The following is a 21763-nucleotide window of genomic DNA, read 5'->3' on the forward strand; positions in this document are numbered from 1 at the left end:
AAGCAAAAGAAGTACACAACACAACTCTTTCAATTCTTTATCGATCACAATCAGACAGTGTTGCTTCACGATTCACAATGAACGGTGAAATCTGTTCTCACATTCAAAATTCAAACCAGACAACTTTTCCACATGCAAGTTAGCATCTCCCCATGAGGAAAAGCAATGCCGGCTCCCGAAGGACGCGGGTAGCCGGCTGGGACCGTGAGGGCAATTAGGCTCCCCCCACAGTCCCCAGCATTTTATGTAAGCCCCGGGGATGGGGTCCCCGAGGATATTAGAAATTACTGATAGGGGCTATTTTTTACGGTAAAATGAGAAATCGCGCACCCAGCATGGCGCTCAGTGCGGCCCCCTGGTGTGCACACGCTGGATGCACGATTCATAATCTGTAGGGTACACAACTTCAGCGCCTTAGCTGCACAACTTCTACGCTTTTGGGAGCCGGCTTTGGTATTCCACATGGTGAGCTAATAACATGCAGCTTCCCATGTGAAAAAGAAATCTGATTTAGATTTTGAAAGAGAGAACAGAGTTTCTTGCTATGGGAGTGTGGGATGGACAGCCAGGGTCACTGCAGGAGCCGGGCCACCCACATTACATAAAGCACCTGGGAGTGGTGTTCCCCGGGGTTTTGGAGACCTTGCAGCCCCCCTCAACCATTTTCTTTGTAGCCGCGGGGGGTTACGGGCCCTCTAGTGCTCCAGGAGGGGGCCACACAGTCCCCCTCCCACAATACATAAAGCCCCATGGGGTGGTGGTCCCCGTGGATTTTGGGATCTTGGACCCCTCCCCCCAACATTTTTATTTTGTAGCCTCAGGGGGTGATGATCTCGAGGGCTGGGGGCCTCTCTGGGCCCCCCATTAAATTTTATAATTATAATTTTGACACTGGTATTTAGCCCCTCTAGGGGCTAATTATAAAAAAAACTCCATTTTATTTATATATTTATTTTTCACGGCAGCACCCTACACGCACCTGCTGGGTATTTATAAAAAAATTGTGGGCCCTGGGGTTCCTTTTGGGACCCCCTAAGCAGGTCTGGAGGGTAAATGTATTTACGTGTCCACTGACTTCTTCAGCCTCGCTTCTACCGAGGCACAAAATGGCTGCCAACAGTTCCTGGTTTCGAATGTTGACAACCATTTGACAGCCAATTAGCATTCAGCGCATGATCGGAAGAGTGTGCTTACAATACACCCACGGTCCACTGATAGTCCGCGGATCCCCCACGCCAATCGATATATAAATGCTTATAACTGTAATTTTCTCAGAAACTACTGAACAGATTGACACCATTTAAGCAAAAGGCACAAGTCAGAACTGAGGATTACATATGTGCCAAATTTGGGGTAATTCCATTTAGCAGTTCGGGCTGTAGCTGTGGCTAAACGGCCTTTGGAAAATTGCATGTGGAAAACGAGTTTTGGGACCCCCCTTTTTTCTCGGCCCCTGCTTGACGAATCACTGTGAAACTTTCAGGTTAGGAGCTGACTGTAAATTTTGAAGATTTCGCTGAAGATTCGTCAACCGGCGCCAAAGTTATTCCAAATAGAATGTTGTGGATTTCCTATGGAAAATAGGTCCTAACTATAACTACCTCCTGGCGACCCGTTGTTCCCGGGGTTTGAGAGGCGTCATTGAGGCCCACATACTTTTGATTTTGTAGGGGGAGTCCTTGGACGCGAAAGTGGCGCAAGGGGGTTGTAAATCTGGTTCACAGTGTTTTGTTTTACTTTGCTTTCCTTTCTGTATTGTAGAGGATCCAGGGTAAATATAATGGTTTTTGTACAGCCAGTACCTTTTAACAATACCTCCAAACGGCTTTCTGCCTGTTACCATAGTACTTCAAATTAGAAATATTATTTCTATTGGGGACGGGGGGGCTGAAGCCCGGTGAGCCCAATGGGTGTTGCGCACCTGCTGCACACTACCCAATCTCTCCTTTCACAGATAACCTGTTCTTGTTTTGGAAACAAGCTTCTTTGCTCACCTTGTGCCATTGGTGTGATTCAAAGAGGGTGCACTACGTGTCGAAACAGGCTTCTTAGTTGTTGTTACAATGGCCGCGCATCATCGCAGAATACACAAACGTAGAGCTTTGTAGGTTTTTTGTGGGGGGGTGATGACAATTTGTGAAACACAACCTATAAGATGAAAAGGAAGTTAACATTGTGTGTAATTTTTTTATAAAAGGAGAGAGGAAGTGAGAAAGTGACTGCAAAGAATATTCGCAGCTCAACTTTTTGTCTTCAGTGTGTTTTTCACTACGTGCCGGGACATAATGCACCCTGAAGCTCTACATCTAAAAGATAGTAAAAAAGAAGATGGTATGATTGGTAATTGTTACTATCTTAATGTGGAGTTGAATAACATCGCCCTTTCGCACACGTTCCTTCTCATATTTAAAATAACTATTTGTATAGTTTATATTCCGGACGTTTGAGCGATTATAAAAACATTCCTGCTATTGGCAAAAAAATATATACTTGTAATTTGATACACTATATAGGACTGCATTCATCTAAATCGCTGCATCACTTTTTTGTATCCAGTCTGCTATACATTCCCATGCGCACCCAGGCCTCACTGCTCACCTTTTCGTGGACAGGACACCATCATGTAGTCCCGATCTGCCACCAAGAAATCTGATGTATGGTGCCGAGACTTGATATTGTTATGACTAACGACATACTCTTGCTCCCATCATCATCATCGAAGGTTCTTCACCTGCTCAGTGCTTCGGTACTACTAACTCAGTGACCAAAGAGGCCAGGCACGTCGTAGTGGGCCCCTTTGTTAGGTAGTTGGGGCCTACATGAGGTGTCTGAACCACTAGGACGGACCATCACAGCGGTGCGGATGGGAGCAACTCTAAAATGGCGTAGAGCACGTTCGCCTCATCTTATTTATAGGTAGGGTCACGTGTGTTGTGACGCATGTGCTGGATGGGTATGGTGTGGGTGTATACCAGCCATGAGGGAGTGTGTGTGTCATTCTGACAACTAGACCTGGAACTAAGAAATCACTACAATGGAAATCTGGGCCATGTAGTGTTGTTGTGTTTTCCTGGTAGCGTAAGTGGAGTGGGCTGGCCTGATGTACACTAGTACTGCGCAAGGCTCTGAAGCATGATTCCAGAGCTATGGGCATGATTCGGTCATGAGCTATATGAAAAATCAAGTGATTCGGGTGTAGTGCTGATGTCACCCGGGTCTTAAAAGTAAATGTGTCATTATATTTGTAAAGTTCTACAACCTGGCCAACATGGAAGGTACGAGGTATCACTGACTGTATATTCGTTTAAAGTTGCACACATAAAATATGGTAGACATGACGTATTTCTGCGATTATGAATGTTTATTGTACATTCAGTGGAGTGTTGTAGTTGTAGTAACATAGGGCTGTGAAAGGTTTAAGTTGTAGTTTTTGGCACATGAGGGCAGCTTATTTATATACGTATATTCTCATTCAGGTATAAGGTACACTGTACAACTTGATGCTGGAAATCAGTGTCCGAGTGTTGGAGTTGCATGCACATCCTGTTATTGTAGAGTAATCACATAATGTATGCGTACCCTGTGAAAAAGAAAAAAAAAAACGAAGCCCCTTTATTGCTAATTAGCCCCTGGGGGGCTAAATCTCGGGGGTAATGTACTTATTTAAAATGGGGGGTCCAGAGGGGCCCCTCTACCCCAGGTACCATTGCCCCCCAGGGCTTTGACATTATGTGTGCGGGAGGGCTCATGGCCCCCCACAGCCCCAGGGACCGCCACCCCCTGGGGCTTCTTTTTTTTACCCAGCCCCGGAGATCGCCACCCCCTGGGGCTTTGACATTATGTATGCGGGGGGCTCATGGCCCCCCTGAAGCCCCGGGGACCGTCACCCCCCCCGGGCTTCTTTTTAAAAAAAATAAAAAATACCTGTGTGTGGGGGGGGGGGTCAAGCCTCCCCACACACTCCAGGGACCGCCAACTCCCCGGGGAACTACATTTTTAAATTGGGAGTCCGTGACAGACCGCCCAGCTTCGGGGACCACCACCCCCTGGGGCTTTTAAATGTTGGGAGGGGGGGCCATGCGGCCCACCTCCTGGAGGTTTGTGGTGGCTCTGGGGACTTCTGATGTGCATGCATTGGGTACGCGTACCGTACCCCGTATTGTCGTGTATTTCTATAGGTTCTGAATCGATCCCCCTATTCCTGACCCTATTCTGGTTAAACTAACTATCAAGTTAACTAACAGTCAGCCCATGAGGCAAGAAAACCCCCATGATGCAGATACCGTTATCTGACGCAGTCACACTACGGCACAGGAACGTGTTATCTGATTAGGTCATAACGCTTGAGATCTAATTAGACAAGCGACATTCCTCCAGCCCCTGATAAGGCATACGACGTTCTCATAACAAATCAAACCTATGACAACCTGGAAAATCCGTGCGGCCATTGTTTTGATTTCACAGAGAACTTTAGTAAAGAATGTGCTAACGAGCAAGTCGTATGACATCTTTATTGACGTATCTATGTCCATCCTTACGTCAATCTCGGCACCTTTAAGGTATAAATATTGCCGACCTTGCCCTATGCAAACACACGCATGGTGACAAGACGGAGCAGCCATACTTGCCGAAGCCGAGAGCAGAAGCAGACCCCGCTGGCAGCAGCCCCGCCTTCCTGACGCGCTGAGAGACGCGCTGCTATCTCAAGCCGAGAGACCCAGCACCGGCGCTTTCGGGCAGCCCTCGCAGGCAGCCTGGAATATCGAGAGCAGAGAAAGAGATACTATTCCTCATCCATCCTAAATTCCAGGTACAGAACTGAATAACCCCTCACAGAGAATTCTTTAGTTATTCACTTGGCAAAAACAAACTTAACTTAAACTGTAACTTTCTATTCCCGCCCACGCATTAGACTTAGGTCAGGTATACGGGGTAGGCGTATTTAGAAACACCAGTTGAGTACGTTTAGTCAAATGTATATGTGTATGTAAATATATTTTAATCATTTTAAACATCATATGGCTCAGAAACCATATCAATGTTTTTACAGTATTATTTTATACTATTGCTTTTAATGTATGCACTTTACTTAACTATAAGTATTACAATAATATCGATCCATTTCTCATGTATGAGAAAAGAGACTGATCAATAAATAACACCTTTTTATTGAACACGCCCGTCTCTTCCTTTTCTCTACATTCTGATGAGACTAAGAATGCACGTACTGACTGAGTAAAATAATTGCCTTGTGCTCACACGACTCTCGAGATTGACTCTTGATTAGGGGAGAGCAAAGTTGTCATGTTCTATGGTTGTCAGAAACTAAATCCCTTCTTGTCTAATCAGGGAAGTTAATTCCTCCTTGAACATTCGAGAAAGTTTCTAGCGAACTCTGAGCTTAGCTGGCAAACCCAAAAATTAAGTCTAGTATCGACAGTAGTAGACCTAGTTAACGTCTGGCCTAGGCCTTTACTGCTGTAGGTACTATTCCAATGCGCAGAGCCTATTGGGAAAATAGGAGCTACACTACATGGCGCCCAACGCGTTTGGAAAGGGCGATAAAACTAACGTAAGACATTTAGAGTAACTCAGTCGTGCTTTCTCACTCAGACCCCTTTTCCCAAATACTCCAAAGACGTCTGGAGTGGGTGAAAGGTTATATCCTCCAAAACCTCGCAGGAGGGAACTCCTATGTATGGTTCTTGGTCAAGTCAACGTTGAAGGATAAACAGTTCCAAAATATTGTGCATCTAATCTTTGTTCCATAAAGAAACCTGATCTGCAAATAGACATAATACCATCCTGTCTGTAAAATGGGAGACAGTGATGAAGAAAGAGAGGCAGTTAGATTAGCTACTGAACTCGCAGATGCTGATGCTACCATGCAAGCAGCAGACCCGAATATAACACTCATTCCGGTCATTAAAAGGAGATCTATAACCTTAAAACTTATAGAAAATGGACTGACACCTAGAGGTGGCACAGTCATATTCGTAATTGAGGCACACGAATATCGGCAGACAGAGGTATACTATTCATGGATACATTTTCCAGCAGCAAATGCTGTAACAAAGTACTTCCACTATTACAAAGTAGAGGAACCTCCTGAAACATACACTCCTTTCGAGGAGGTGGAAGTACCACTCAAATTCCAAGAGCATTTGCTCTTATTTGATACAGCTAAAACAACTACTAAAAATTCATAGACAATTAGTTCAGTATGTAATGCGGACTTCAACAATTCAGCCAGCGATTAAACTTCCACAGCTGACCCCTCACCAGGGGAACACAAATAAAATCACACCACAGAACATCCAATCCTGCCTAGGTAAAGTTCCAGCTAAACGGGAACAAATACCATTCGGGTTGGCACAGAAAATCACCCAAATAGAGGCGGTGTTTCCTGACACCACCCCGCTGGAAAAACACAGGATTCTGACTATATGTCTCCCAATGGGAATCGCACCACACATTGAGGACTGTGACACTTGGGGTACAGTCTTTGCTTCCATCTATACAAAAACGCACGGTGTCCCATCCATTTCGGTAATACCAGATGTGCTAAAACAAATTCAAGATGAATACGGTCCAGAACCTGCTTTAACCCTTGGTATGAAATTACTAAAAGACTTCAAGCAGGTCTCGGCTATATTATTAGCCAACATAAAAGGTGAAGCAGCCAACGTGGCGATCCGCCAGAGGTTAAAAGAGACAGATATAGCAGACCAACCAGCTGAAATTGCCAGAATCATAGAAAAATCCTATGAGGAACTAGGCAGAGATAGCCTAGGTGGAATACCAGTAAAACCGCAACTGACTACAAGTCCAGAAAAAATATTTTTTAATAATAATAATTCACCAAAAAAGAACTGGGATGGAAACAAACAATCCAATCCTAAAGAAAAGAAATTCCAGTCCCGAGGAAGGTCTCCTAGGCGAAGAGAGAAATCTCCAAACCAAAGACAGAGGTCACCGCAGAGTGACCCCTCTGGGAATAGATATAACCTTAGAAATAGGGATAATATTAAAAAACCTGATAGATATCAAGACATTGATACACGTCCCTCTCAATCTTTTCAGACTTCCTCGCAGAAATCGGAAAGAAGAGGACGATCAGAAGAGCACGCCAAGTCCAAAGACAAGGAACCTGCTCAGCTAAAAAAGAAATTACAATTTCCAAAAAAGAAGGTAGCCAGTATCAAGGTAGTTAAAAATGCCGAGAATACTGAGGACACAACTGAAAAACGGAGAATGGGCTCAGACAATGCTAGACAGCGCAGCAGAGGTGAGCATAGCTCGCAAAGTCCTTATGAATCATCTGGAGACAGTGGACACGAATGAATACCTTCAAGTGGAAACTGCAGACACCAGAGTTAGCAAGCCCCACAAGATATACGAGATAACATTACGTATAGAGGGAGATAAGACTAGGAAAATAAGGGGACTATTTTGGGATAACCTCTCCAAAGGCTATGATATCCTTCTAGCTGAAAAAGACTGGCCACCAGAGTTTGTCAGGGAGTGCCCTCATGGCGAAGAAGTAATTATGCCTGCCTTCTCGAATCAAATCCCGATTCATAAAAAATACACACTTGCTAGAAAGTGGGCAGTGGCCTTAGCACCTGCTTTATATAAAAATCATGTAGGATGGGATGAGGATTCTCCTCCTCACAAAATCCAGTTAAAATCACAACCTACTGCACAAAGGCAGTACCCAATTAAGCAAGAAGCTAAAAAACAAGTAAATGAAATACTAGATCAGCTAGAATACCAGGGGGTGATTGAAACTTGCACCTCACAAATGAACAACCCTTTGTTTCCGGTCTCCAAACCAGACAATTCATATCGTCTAGTTTTGGATTACCGACACCTTAACACATGTTGCAAAACCTTTGCAGTGCAAAACTCACACAGTGCTGCACTAATGAATAACATAGTGCGCAAAAAATACAAAACAACCTTGGACATCTCCAATGGATTCTTTTGTCAAAACATAGCACCAGAGAGCAGATATTTAACTGCATTCTCAGTAAATGGCACTCAAAAACAATTCTGTCGGTTAGCCCAGGGGTACAAGAACAGCCCAGGGGTATTCTCAGCGAGAGTAACAGAATTACTACAACTATATGATGATGAAGCATTATCTTATGTCGATGACATTTTCTTAACAGATGATGACTTGGAGACTCACTTGAAAAGAGTGAACACCATAATACTTGGGTTCGCTGCAGAGGAATACAAATTCAACTTTAAAAAGTCCAGAATTGCCCATCTGACAGTCCTGTTCTTAGGATATGAGTTATCAAGTGAAGGTAAAAGCCTGGCAGACAATTTCCTAGAGAAATGTGCCGTAATCCAAGCTCCTAAAACACTAAAAAACCTACAGTCAATTCTAGGCTTCCTAAATTTCGGAAGAACTTACATTGCAAATTACGCAGAAAGGGTCAAACCCCTTTATGATCTAATTAAACCAGACTTTAAAAGATCCAATTGGACTCAAACACACACAGAAATTTTGAGATCCTTACAAACAGACATGCTAATTAAAACAAAATTAGAAACACGTGATAACACACGCAACCTTGTGATCCGAGTCATCCCAGGGAGATGCGGATTCACATACCTGACCTCTAATGAGGGAGAAAAGGTACCAATTGCATTCAAATCACACTTGTATACAGAAGCTGAACAGAAATTCAGTAATACAGAAAAAATAATTCGTGCAGTTCAAACCGCAATAGCTAGAGAAAAAGACATAGCTGACGGTAGACATATCACAGTCAGAACAGCAGAATCAGCCTTTGAGGCACTAACAACACCTTGTAATTTACCAACAACAACATTGAATCCGGAATGGATACAATGGGTGAATTCAATCACAACGGACAAAGTATACTACTACTTTGATCCAGAACTTGAAGAATTAAAAAATCTAAAATATGAAAAGACGTATCCTCTGCCAATCGACATTCTGCCTCTACGACATTACGCCTGTGTAATCTATACAGACGGACATGCTCAACCCTCCGTTTGGGGAGAACAAGCATACAACCCCACATGTGAGATTACAAAAGAAGTGTGGCGCGGAGGTAAACTAAGACCTCTATTAACAAAATCACACTCAGTAGAAACTAATTCAGAACTACAAACTGAAATAATAGCTTTGAAAATGGCGCTAGATAATGCGGATCGCGAATTCCCGACACTTATAGTGTCAGATTCATATTACTGCGTCAAAGCATATAACAAGGATTTGCAGACATGGATTCAGAACGGTTACAAAGATGACACAGATGCACCAATAAAGCAGAAACTGCTCTGGGAACAAGTAGCTCTTTTGAAAAAAGAACTACCAAAGACTCACGTGACACACTCACTGAGTCATCAGCGTGATGGCGTTCACGTTGTGGGGAATTCATTGGCTGAAGCAGCCGCAGCGGCAGCCACTAAACCGGCTCCCGTAGATCGAAAAAAACGTACATTAAAATACATTGACGGTGAAACAATGCTGGCAGTGAAAACGTCATCAAAAGGCGACTGCTCAGCGTTACCGATCAACTATCCACTCAATTATACATACATAATCGATGCAAACTCCGTCCCTTTTGCTCGAATCCCTGGAGTGGGGGATAGAGTGATTCCAAACATGGACAGGAGAAGCTTGTTAATCGCAGACGCACACATGGGCGAGGGTCTCAGACACCTCAAACTGAAAAATTCTCTGGAAGAATTACAATCACGGTACTGGTGGCCAGGCATGAGCCTGCACTACACCATGTTTGTAAAAAACTGCCCAAACTGCAACAGAGATCGCAGTGGGGAGAGAAACAGTTTAATACCTCGTCGTATCAAGGCAGATAATATTACCAGTAAAAAGAATGGCTTGCGATTAACATATACAGGCTAGTTTCCACTTATAATGTAGATCCTCAGCACTCGGCTGACGTCCGGACTGTTATACAAAGATTTGCGAGTCTAAATGGCATATACGCTAAGAGCATGTTACGTTTGACCATTGTTTTCACTTAGGCATACCAGCCTGGGGGGAAATATGGCCAAATGAGCACAGCCCAGCGGGAATCTTCTCACTTCCTTCCTGAGGGTACGGGATGGTGTAAAGAAAAAACCAAGGCAGAAAGCAATCTATAATAGAAAGGATATTAGGTTCGGGAGCTGGGTGGGTCAAACATCTAATAAGTGTCCAACGTAGTCTAAATAACTTGCCAAGAAATTCTCTGAAGGGATTCAGTCCGTACGAATTATTATTCGGAACTAGGATGTTGATCTCTGACCTTGATAGTCAGACTTCAGTGGTAATAGAAAAAACCTTTGATGTCAAAGACCGTTTGGCTATTTTGCAGGACTTAAACAAAACAAGAAAAGACCTGAGCAACATACAGTTGAAACAACAGCCAACAACCACTGAAGAATCACCACCTGTCCCAGCAAGACCTGTCTGGATTCCAAAAGTCGGGGATCTAGTCAGGGAGAAGATCGCGGTAAAGAAGGAATTTGGGCCTTCTTACAGAAAAGCAGTTCCTGTCTTGTCTGTCAACGGGACAAGATCAGTTGTACTACCGCCACTTGCTGGTAAAAAGGAGAACCGAGTTGTATCCATCGACCTGGTAAAACCACAAAATGTGGCCGATAACAAACAGTAGGCCAAGTGGACTCCCAATAAGTAGCAGAACACCAAGGTTTGCTACCAGTACAGAGGTCCTAACAAAAAGGCTCATCACATTCGAAACGCCTAAAGAAGAACAAGAAGGACTATGCAACAATGCAATAGAACTCAGACCTCTTAAAACCCAAATAAAGACATTTAGCAGAGACACACCAATCTACAATGAAGTGCCGAGTGACAATGCAAGAAACAAAAATCCTGAAGCAATTGGAACAATTGACAGAACTGCATCCGGGTACTTCATCAACTTCGATGATTCCTCTGAAAGCCTCAGTGAATCAAAGACGCAGCCATCATCAAAATCCTTTAAAGACAAAGCTAAGGAACTTTTGAAACATCTGAAAGAAACATATCTGGTTTCTCCATGGATTGAATTTTGGGTGGGTTTTGGTGCATTTATCCTCATACTTTGGCTCATCATGGTATTTACTTTGGGACGCTTCATTGAGGGAAAATATGCTAAAATGGACACAGCAAGTCAGAACATCAACTTGATCCTCAAACCACACACATCTTCACACGTCGAGAAAAGAGAACTCTCTTCAGAACTTTCTTCAGCCAACTTCACAGCCAATCCGATACCTGGTGGGGTAGCCTGGGACAACACTGACTATGAAATTTATGGTCCGGTCGAGATCCTGAAATATCCACACCAAATCAAGATCTCATTGAGTGATTTTGCAAAACCAAACTCATTTGCTGATGATTGGGACTTCGAAAGCATCAACAATATGATGTCTGACTTAGTAATGTCTGCTAAATTTACAAAACATGATTATTTGCAAGGTTCTACAAATTATGATAGTATGTATTGCTATAACCATTATGGTAACCATTTTTTGCATAAATCGGCACAACCTAGAAATGTTTTAAATTATAATCAATGGGAACATTGTGCTACACCTCCAAAAGGGAGCTCTAGAACCGTTTATGACAAATATTCATATTTTTCAGGTTTTAACATAAGTAATGCTGAAACATTTTATTTTAAATTGTCAAACAAGACAGGGATGAAAACCATGATAACCAACACAAAATTGATATATTCAGATTCATTCTTTGAAAAAATGAATACATTTGGATTTGATTATTGGGACAAAAATGTTGATTTGAAAAGTGTTTGGGGTACAAAAGAATGGCAAGTACAGGGTATAGAAGCTTTGTTTAGAGCCTGCATGATCCCAGAACAAATGATATTTTTAAATGACACTGTTCAACAAACCACCTGTCTTGGCTTAGCCAAAATCAAAGATTTAAATAATCCGTCTATTCCAAAGCCAACAATGTTTAGCAATAGCTCTGATACAGATGAAGAGATAGACGTAAACCATATACTAAACCAAAACAGAACACATCCTGATTGGAAACAATGGTTGATCTGGCCCACAGATACAAATCACTGTCAAGATAGATTCCTGAATAAAACACAGGGTTTCAAAATGACCAGGCCAGACCCTAGATATCCCCAAAGACATCACCCAGGGATAATAACAACCTACAGTGTGGGCAAATTATGCCTTCAATGGCTACAGACTTCCACACTGCCTGAAATTAAGCAACACCTAACTTTACTTACTGATGGTGCTGACTTGCGTGATTTCATACTGGGACCACGCAAACAGCGTCAAAAGCGTTTCATAGCAGCCTCTGTATATGCAGCATACAATGAGGCCTGGAAGGTTACTCAAATTGAGACAGCAGAAAGAATACGGGAAATTGACCGTATCAATTTGGAAAAATCACTTTCTGTAGTGGACAATGGGTTAATGACTCTGTCCTCCAGAATTTTTTCATTGGACAGCATTGTGTCGTCAGCAATCGATATATTATCGCAAGACTTACTGTTATTACAACATGGTCAGTCACAATTGCGTTCTATTGTACAGCTTGGCTGGACGTTACAAAATCTGCGTTCAGGCTATGTGCCTTGGCGTTTAATCAACACAACGTCACTATTCCAAATCTTTAACCTTACTGATAGACAAATCGGTATGGCGCAAAAGGGTGCTGATTATACAATCTTGAGCATTGAAAAACTAGAAAGATTACCGTTGACAATGTCAGAACGACCTGTCAGTGAATGGATAATCCACGGAATCATAAATATTCCAATCTCAACCTTCAGGTTTCAATACTGCCAAAAATATATACAGGCTGGCATGTACGAGAAATTGGGAAAGGGGTACCTTAAAACAACTTGGAACCTGCCCTATTCACATGCATGTGTCAGTAATAAAGGACAGAAAGTGTTTCTTAGTGGCAACAATTGTGCTATGTCACTAAGCGGCACGCTTCTGTGTAACGGAATTAGTTTGCATGGAGCCTGTGAAGGGAATTCATACAACCTTTCATGTCACCAGCAAGGCGCACCTGCAACTGAAATAGAACCATTCTTTCAAAGACTCTATAATGGGAGTTACATTCTTATTGTAGACCGCAGATGTTGCAGTCTTATGCCCGGGACTCCTTATCTAGTAACTACAACGGCGAAGGTCAAGTGCTGTGGACGTTCTTTATTCCCCAGCTCCTTTCCAGACAGGGAGGCAAGGGCATGGCCCAATTTGAAAATTACTTCTATTCGAATAGATACTTTAAGCAGAATGAAAACAGTGCTTCTTCAGACGCCTACAAGGCTCACGTCATCAAAAGAAACGTATGATCTACAAGTCGCAAGGACGACTGCAGAGATACATACATTATTATCAACTAATTCCCCCGTACATTTCGCGGAAATCCTAAGCGAAATCTTAAATATTTCTGATACCACTGGGGTCTCAAAGGTATTTAAGACAGTATTTTCGATGGCATTAACACCATTCAAAGCCATACTGGGTATTTTTCCAGATTTCGTCCATTCGATTTTTGGCGGACTTCCCCTGATCCTGGGACTGATTGCAGGAATCCTATTCCTAGTCCTTATTTTTCGTTATGGCAACCCATGTCACAGATCAAACTCTCGCGACAATGGAAGATACGATCCTAGCCATTGGATACCGGGACCGGATATCAAAAATCCTGGGACTCTCCCGGCTTAGAGACCTGAACATGACTTGGTTTCTATCATTTCGACCAATGTGGCAAAGGTGTGTTTTACCTGTACTAAGGTGTCTGCTATGCGGAGAAGAATGCGTGTTAGACACCTGTCTGACGCTACAATCGGATGCGCCAGTGGATGCAGATACACTGGTGGTTCCTACCAAGGTTCAAGCTTTGTGCTGCCCTCAAAGGCTGCCAATCCTGATGACGGCATTCCTGGAATCTTCACCACTACGATTGAAGAGTAGTGAAGTTCAAGGTGAAAGCAGCATCGAACAGGTACAACCTTCTGTCAGCAATGCGAATCAGAATGTCAATGGAGACAATCATGCGCACGAATGCATGGTTACCCCTATTTCCGACTTAGTGGAACTTTCCCATGAAGCTGTTGACAGTTTTTTCGAAAGCCTGAATGATATGATGTTCTCTCCAGAACAGAAATAGAGACTTTTTGAGTAAACTCGCACACGGCGTTCCCTGAATTCGGCCTTCAACTTTAAAAATAAAGTCACATGAACAATTTCACTCCAGCTCACGGACAGCAATATTTTTCAGCAAGCCCCTTAAAATATTTTTCTACATATTTTTTTCCCGGGACACTGATCTTCTGCTTAAAGTAAGAAACTATTCCTAGAGAACTAAAATTTCTATTTTTAGATACTTTATAGACTTTAGCTGCTCGCTGGGATGTTCACGAATATTTTATTATGTGATGAAATGGTCTCGAACTTCCTTTCTGTATAGCCATATTAAGAGCCATTTCATGTGTATTTCTCATATACCAATAAGCAATAATGCATAAAAATGCGTGTTTACTTTTGCGTTTAATTCATAGCTTAAGTGCATACAATATATATGACTGCAATTTTTTAGTATATTTGAAAATTTCGAAATGCATTTATGTATTTTGGGGTGGTAAGGTATACACTATACTCTATAGTATGTTGTACTATGTTATACTATGCATAGATTAGTAGATATGACCATAGTTAGCGTAGAGTGGGTGTCGTGTATTTCTATAGGTTCTGAATCGATCCCCCTATTCCTGACCCTATTCTGGTTAAACTAACTATCAAGTTAACTAACAGTCAGCCCATGAGGCAAGAAAACCCCCATGATGCAGATACCGTTATCTGACGCAGTCACACTACGGCACAGGAACGTGTTATCTGATTAGGTCATAACGCTTGAGATCTAATTAGACAAGCGACATTCCTCCAGCCCCTGATAAGGCATACAACGTTCTCATAACAAATCAAACCTATGACAACCTGGAAAATCCGTGCGGCCATTGTTTTGATTTCACAGAGAACTTTAGTAAAGAATGTGCTAACGAGCAAGTCGTATGACATCTTTATTGACATATCTATGTCCATCCTTACATCAATCTCGGCACCTTTAAGGTATAAATATTGCCGACCTTGCCCTATGCAAACACACGCGTGGTGACAAGACGGAGCAGCCATACTTGCCGAAGCCGAGAGCAGAAGCAGACCCCGCTGGCAGCAGCCCCGCCTTCCTGACGCGCTGAGAGACGCGCTGCTATCTCAAGCCGAGAGACCCAGCACCGGCGCTTTCGGGCAGCCCTCGCAGGCAGCCTGGAATATCGAGAGCAGAGAAAGAGATACTATTCCTCATCCATCCTAAATTCCAGGTACAGAACTGAATAACCCCTCACAGAGAATTCTTTAGTTATTCACTTGGCAAAAACAAACTTAACTTAAACTGTAACTTTCTATTCCCGCCCACGCATTAGACTTAGGTCAGGTACACGGGGTAGGCGTATTTAGAAACACCAGTTGAGTACGTTTAGTCAAATGTATATGTGTATGTAAATATATTTTAATCATTTTAAACATCATATGGCTCAGAAACCATATCAATGTTTTTACAGTATTATTTTATACTATTGCTTTTAATGTATGCACTATACTTAACTATAAGTATTGCAATAATATCGATCCATTTCTCATGTATGAGAAAAGAGACTGATCAATAAATAACACCTTTTTATTGAACACGCCCGTCTCTTCCTTTTCTCTACATTCTGATGAGACTAAGAATGCACGTACTGACTGAGTAAAATAATTGCCTTGTGCTCACACGACTCTCGAGATTGACTCTTGATTAGGGGAGAGCAAAGTTGTCATGTTCTATGGTTGTCAGAAACTAAATCCCTTCTTGTCTAATCAGGGAAGTTAATTCCTCCTTGAACATTCGAGAAAGTTTCTAGCGAACTCTGAGCTTAGCTGGCAAACCCAAAAATTAAGTCTAGTATCGACAGTAGTAGACCTAGTTAACGTCTGGCCTAGGCCTTTACTGCTGTAGGTACTATTCCAATGCGCAGAGCCTATTGGGAAAATAGGAGCTACACTACAGTATGCTACCTAGTTATAGGTCGTCCCGTAAGCATATGCAAGCAAGAAATAGAAAAATATTTTTCAGATATTTGTCAAGCTTATGTGTTTAGATGTTGAGTGGCTCTAAAAAGAGCTCTTGTGTTTATTGGGAGATTTTAGTACCTACAAGTAAGTAATGATGCAGAGTCTAACGTTCAAGAAGAAGACTCTGTTCCCTTCATCTGTAAAATGTACACCATCTCTCCTGTGGATGCCATGCATATTAAAACGCAGATTGTTGTGGCAAATGGACCCCATTCTATAGTCTCAGAGAAAAGCAGAAACAGATTTATTCACTTGTTTCCTAGCTTTCTCAAACTGTGGACAATATTGGTTGGACCAGTTCCATTTCTGCCTTTGGAATATATTAGAATAGACAAAGGCAGTTTGGGGGAAAAGTGCCATCAATTCTCCAAAGGTGTCCTTCATAAGCCTTTCCATACCTACCCCAGTCAAAGTGCCTAGGTCATTGCCACCACAGTGCACAATTATGAGGTCAGGGTGTTGGAGATGTAAAAAGGATATAACCAATGGTATCAATTGCTGCCATTTTAACCCTCTCTGTGCAATCCATTTAATGCCAACATTTGGTAAACCTAGGTCTTTGTGAATTCCTTTCTGTTCTGCGTACTTTTGGCTCCAGAAAATATAGCTGTGTCCCACAATCTACACTTTAAGCATGTTGACGAGAGGTCAAGATGCACTCAGATGGTCTCTGAAAATGAAATGGCAGTTTGAAAACTAAGATTTTTCTAAAATGGTGGATAAGATACAGTTTTGAAAAAAGATAAGAACTGATTGTTTGTTTGAGAAGGTGAACAGCCTTTACAACGAAACTTTTACAACGCACTACCATTACGACGCAACTTTTACAACGCAAACTATTACAACGCATAGCGCTTGGGGGCGCTCTAGGATAGGGAATAGGTTTAATGTACTATCCAACACCTTCCCTACTATCCACGGGGACTGGAGTTGGAATAGTAAATTAAACTATTCACTATCCAGCGCCCAAAAGCATTATGCGTTGTAATGGTATGTGTTGTAAAAAATGCGATGTAAAGGTAGGCGTTGTAAAAGTATGCGCTGTAACGTCATACATCCGTTTGAGAATATTCTACACTGAAAATTAGGGTGCATGTTTCTGTTTTTTAAAAGCATTTTTCTTATTGGTTAACAAAAACTGATTGAAAGGTACATTACATAAGATAAGCTAAGTTGAAAAGTCAAGCATACTTGCTGTTTTGATTAGTAACATTGTGTGATGAGCTTTTGACCTGTGTGCTCAGTAAAGTGTTTCTATGGTAACAGTCAGAAGGCAGAATGGGGGGAGGGTTCAAAGTTATGTCAGTTGGATAGGGTACAAAGTTCAACTAATAGAAATGTGTGTTTGCTTTTGAATTAGTGTGAGAAGAAATGTGATTTGTTATTTACATGTATATGTGAGTAGTATGAGAGGGAAACCTTGCCATTTTCTGGTTTTCTTAAGAACAGTGAAGTACAGAGATTCTGTATAAGAATATCTGCTGTGTGACTGACATTCTTCTTAATCTACAAATCAATTTGAAAGGTGAGTTGTTAACTTGTAAGGGATGTATGTGGTGCATTTTGTTTTTAATAAGACTAATGTGTTTATCGTTGTAAATTGCAAGGAGTAGTTTAGTTGCGTAGAATCACATTCTGAGTTTATCTGAATTTCGATAACCATTGTGATGAAAGTATTTGATAAGTTAATGCGTTTGGTAGGTCACATTTGTACAGTAAAGTGCAGTACTAAAAAATGTAGAATGTGTGCAGTTACTTTTCCAGTTGAAGGGTCGGTCAGCACCCTGCATCTTCTGGCTGGGCTATGCACTCATGTGCTTTCCTGGGCATAGTGTTTGTAACTTAGATGGGTCGTTCAGCACCCTGCATCTTCTGGCTGAATCTGGTTTAAATGCTCTGGTTTGTTTTGTTTGGCCTAAGGTTTTAGTTAGACATATAGGGTTACATTTCCTAAGTATTTTGGGCTATGGATTCATGTGCTTTGCTGGGCATAGTGTTTAATTGATGTTGTTACAGATCCATGGTGTAGTGGCCCGGTTGGCGGCAGTTGAAGCAGAGTCTAGCTACTTCTTTTACTCTTCTCAGCAGTGTCTAAATATCTTTCTTTGGAGCCCCATTACAACGCGGGACTGCAAGTGCTTGAGAGTGACAGATGATGCTGGATACATACGTTTACAGATGACAGATGTAGCGTGGATGAATGATGGATAGATGGATGTGTGAAAAGGTGGATGGATGATGGATGGATGGATGGAAGGGTGGTTGGGTGAATAATGGATGGATGGATGGAAGGGTGGTTGGGTGAATGATGGATGTATGGATGTATGGATGGAAGGATGAAAGGGTGGATGGATGAAGGAAATATGTAAGGATGAAGTATGAAAGGGTGGATGAATGTAGGATGGATGGATCGAAGGATGCAAGGGTGTATGGATGAAGGATGATGGATGTGTGAAAGGGTGGGTGGATAAATGATGAATGAAAGGGTGGAAGGATGAAGGATGTATGTATGGATGAAAGAGTGTATGGATGAAGTATCGATGTATGGATGGAAGGACGAAAGGGTGGATGGATGAAGGATGGATGGCTGGTGAAAGGGTGGGTGGATGAATGATAGATGGATGGAAAGATGAAAGGGTGGATGGATGAAGGATGGATGGATGTATGAAAGGGTGGGTGGATGAATGATAGATGGATAGATGGATGAAAGGGTGGATGGATGAAGAATGTATGTATGAATGGAAGGATGAAAGGGTGGCTGGATGAAGAATGGATGAAGGATGCAAGGGTGGATGGATGAAGGATGGATGAAAGGGTGGAAGGATGAAGGATGTATGTATGGATGAAAGAGTGTATGGATGAAGTATTGATGTATGGATGGAAGGATGAAAGGGTATATGGATGAAGTATCGATGTATGGATGGAAGGACGAAAGGGTGGATGGATGAAGGATGGATGGCTGGTGAAAGGGTGGGTGGATGAATGATAGATGGATGGAAGGATGAAAGGGTGGATGGATGAAGGATGGATGGATGTATGAAAGGGTGGGTGGATGAATGATAGATGGATAGATGGATGAAAGGGTGGATGGATGAAGAATGTATGTATGAATGGAAGGATGAAAGGGTGGCTGGATGAAGAATGGATGAAGGATGCAAGGGTGGATGGATGAAGGATGGATGTATAGATGAGGCATTGGATGGATGTAGGGATGACGCTATCTTAATGCACATTCAAATATTTGCACTGTGCGGGATAAGTCCCTCTTTATCAGTTTATAAGAAAAATTAAGTATTCATATAATCATATACACTGCGATCTTTTAGCTTTTCTGTGGCTATCCTCAAAAGGCTGTTTCTGAGTTGGGAAACATTATTTGTTGGAATCAAATCGTTGACTGCAAGAACTGCAACTGATTACATAGAGATGCCGCGTAACAGTGACAGATTGCCGCACACATTTTATCTCTGACGATTGCGCTGGGGAAGAGTTTAGTCAAGGACACTTTGCTGAAAGAGGCTGAAAATATCCATAAACTGTCACATGGAAATTATGGTAGCAAATGTATTTGCACACTTTCCTTCCTCACAAATCTCTTCCATTGGACCAGCTGAACAAATTATTTAACCTTCACTGTCCTTCGATGCTAGTATGACAGGTGCGTGCCGAAGATGTTTAATAGCACATGGAAATGTGCTGCTTTTCATTCCGACTGATCAAACAGCGAACACCTATCACTGCGGAGCGTGTCTTTTCGGGTTAAGGGTCAGATCAGGGGGCCGTAGTGTAAGGTACTAATTAAGGATTTCGGAATATGGGTTTAGGGGGACGGGCGTAGGGGGTGGTCTCGTGCTGGGGTTAGTGTGTTTTATTTTGGGGGGAAAAATGCGATGTTTAAGCATGCGGGGTGTTTGTGTGCCTAGTGGTTGTATTTTTTATGCATTTCAATCGTGGAGCGAAGTAATGGGTTGCGTTGTGTCAGCGTGCTTCTGTTTCAAATCTACAATTTCTCAGTCAGTATACATACACTGCTGCATACAGTCTGGGGCAGATTTACAAGCCTCTTGTGCCTCTTTGTGGTTGTATTGTGTCACTTTTTTGATGAAATGTTTGTGCCAATAATGCAGTAAATTAATTATGTATTTGCAAAATGAATCAGGATTGTATAGTAAAATGCAGCAGTCATATATATAGAATGTGTTTACTCACTTTACTGTTTCTAGATTATCAAATGTGTTTTGGTAAAATACAAAGCGCTGGGATGTCTCCGGATAGCCATGCGCTATACAAATGCGTAATTCATTCAAGGTCTAATATTTGTTGTCTAGAAGCTCTCTGGAATGTGTGCAGTCATATTAGTCCTTCAAGAGTAATTAATGGTGTTGTTTGTCTAGAATCAGACTTGTCTTTCAAATCTACAATTCTCCAGTCAGTATACAGACACTAACTATGGGCTGAAAATCCGTTCCGCTCGCAGAATTTGCAAATTTCTGGCAATTTCGCGGTCCACGAATCGCGCGGAATTGTCAAAGAATTCGCAATTGGCAAGCTGGCGGATTTTTTTGCTTGCTCGAGCTTCAAAAATACAATCTTGCGCGCACGGCGTTGACTTACCGTGATTCTGAGTTCGCCGAGTTGTTTTCCACCTGGTTTGCGTGCGCTGCGCCATTTTTGGATCTGGCTGCGTGATCGCGCAAGATTTTTCGACCACGAGTACGTCATAGCGGCCCGCCATCTTGCACTGCCAGAGTTTGAGAATGCGACCACATCATAAGGGCCCGCGATCACGCATCGTGAGAGTAAGCAATTGCGAATACGTAGATGTGACGCGCAGTTGACTTCCGACGGGAGATTTGAACAGCTCGCTTACCCGAACTTGCAAAAATTGCAATTATGCACAAGAAATCCACCACAGGCAGCATAAACATTCTGAAAATGATGATTAGGATCAAAATAACTCATTGACATTTGGCTGCACTTTTTTGTGGAAGGAGTCCATTTTTGGGGTGGTGGGAGGAAGGAAGTGCCCCAGAGTTTCCAACTTCCTGTTCCTGTCCAGCAGGCTCCTCCCAGTGCTTTGTCCATGTCCTGGTCACTTTATTTGGATCTGGAGCTGGAAGGATTACTCTTTGTGGCTGCTTCTGGATATTTGTATCTGAAGACTTTTTGTTTGGATCACTATTGAATTACTATTGGATTTGAGATTTTACAAGTAAGTTGGTGTTGTTTGTTTGGGGCATTGCAGTTGCTGCAACTACAATTTTTAAACTTTTTCACAACTTAAAAAAATATATATTGTGGGTAGCCACAGTAATCATTAGGCCCAGGGTTAGTCATGGGTACATGATACAACTGTTTCTGTGAGTTTTGATGAACTTAAATATCATTTTGACATGTCATGAATAGCTCACTGTTATTTATATGTGGATTTTATTTTTTATTTTGGGGTGCGTGTAAAGCCCCACTAGCCAGTAGGCCCAGGGGTAGTCAGTGGTGCATGGACCAAGGCTTCCTGTGTGTTCTCTTAATTTTAAACATCATTTAGGGCATGGATGGCATTGGATTGTGGTGATTTCTGTGTGTTTTTTCATTTTTT

At 42.2% G+C, this 21763-nt stretch overlaps 1 protein-coding gene and 1 long non-coding RNA gene across 3 annotated transcripts in view; one reads left to right on the plus strand and one right to left on the minus strand.

Annotated features, from left to right (window-relative positions):
• LOC144828274 (phospholipase A2 inhibitor and Ly6/PLAUR domain-containing protein-like) overlaps nucleotides 1-21763 on the plus strand; it is a 230831-nt gene that overhangs the window by 33543 nt on the left and 175525 nt on the right. The window lies entirely within an intron of this gene.
• LOC144828276 (uncharacterized) overlaps nucleotides 1-21763 on the minus strand; it is a 102809-nt gene that overhangs the window by 9639 nt on the left and 71407 nt on the right. The window contains exon 2 of the long non-coding RNA XR_013610410.1: nucleotides 1995-2148. This is a non-coding gene — a long non-coding RNA (uncharacterized LOC144828276). The remainder of the gene's footprint in view (nucleotides 1-1994; nucleotides 2149-21763) is intronic.

Source organism: Lissotriton helveticus, chromosome 4_1 (genome assembly GCF_964261635.1).
Source record: "Lissotriton helveticus chromosome 4_1, aLisHel1.1, whole genome shotgun sequence".
NCBI classification, from domain to species: domain Eukaryota; kingdom Metazoa; phylum Chordata; class Amphibia; order Caudata; family Salamandridae; genus Lissotriton; species Lissotriton helveticus.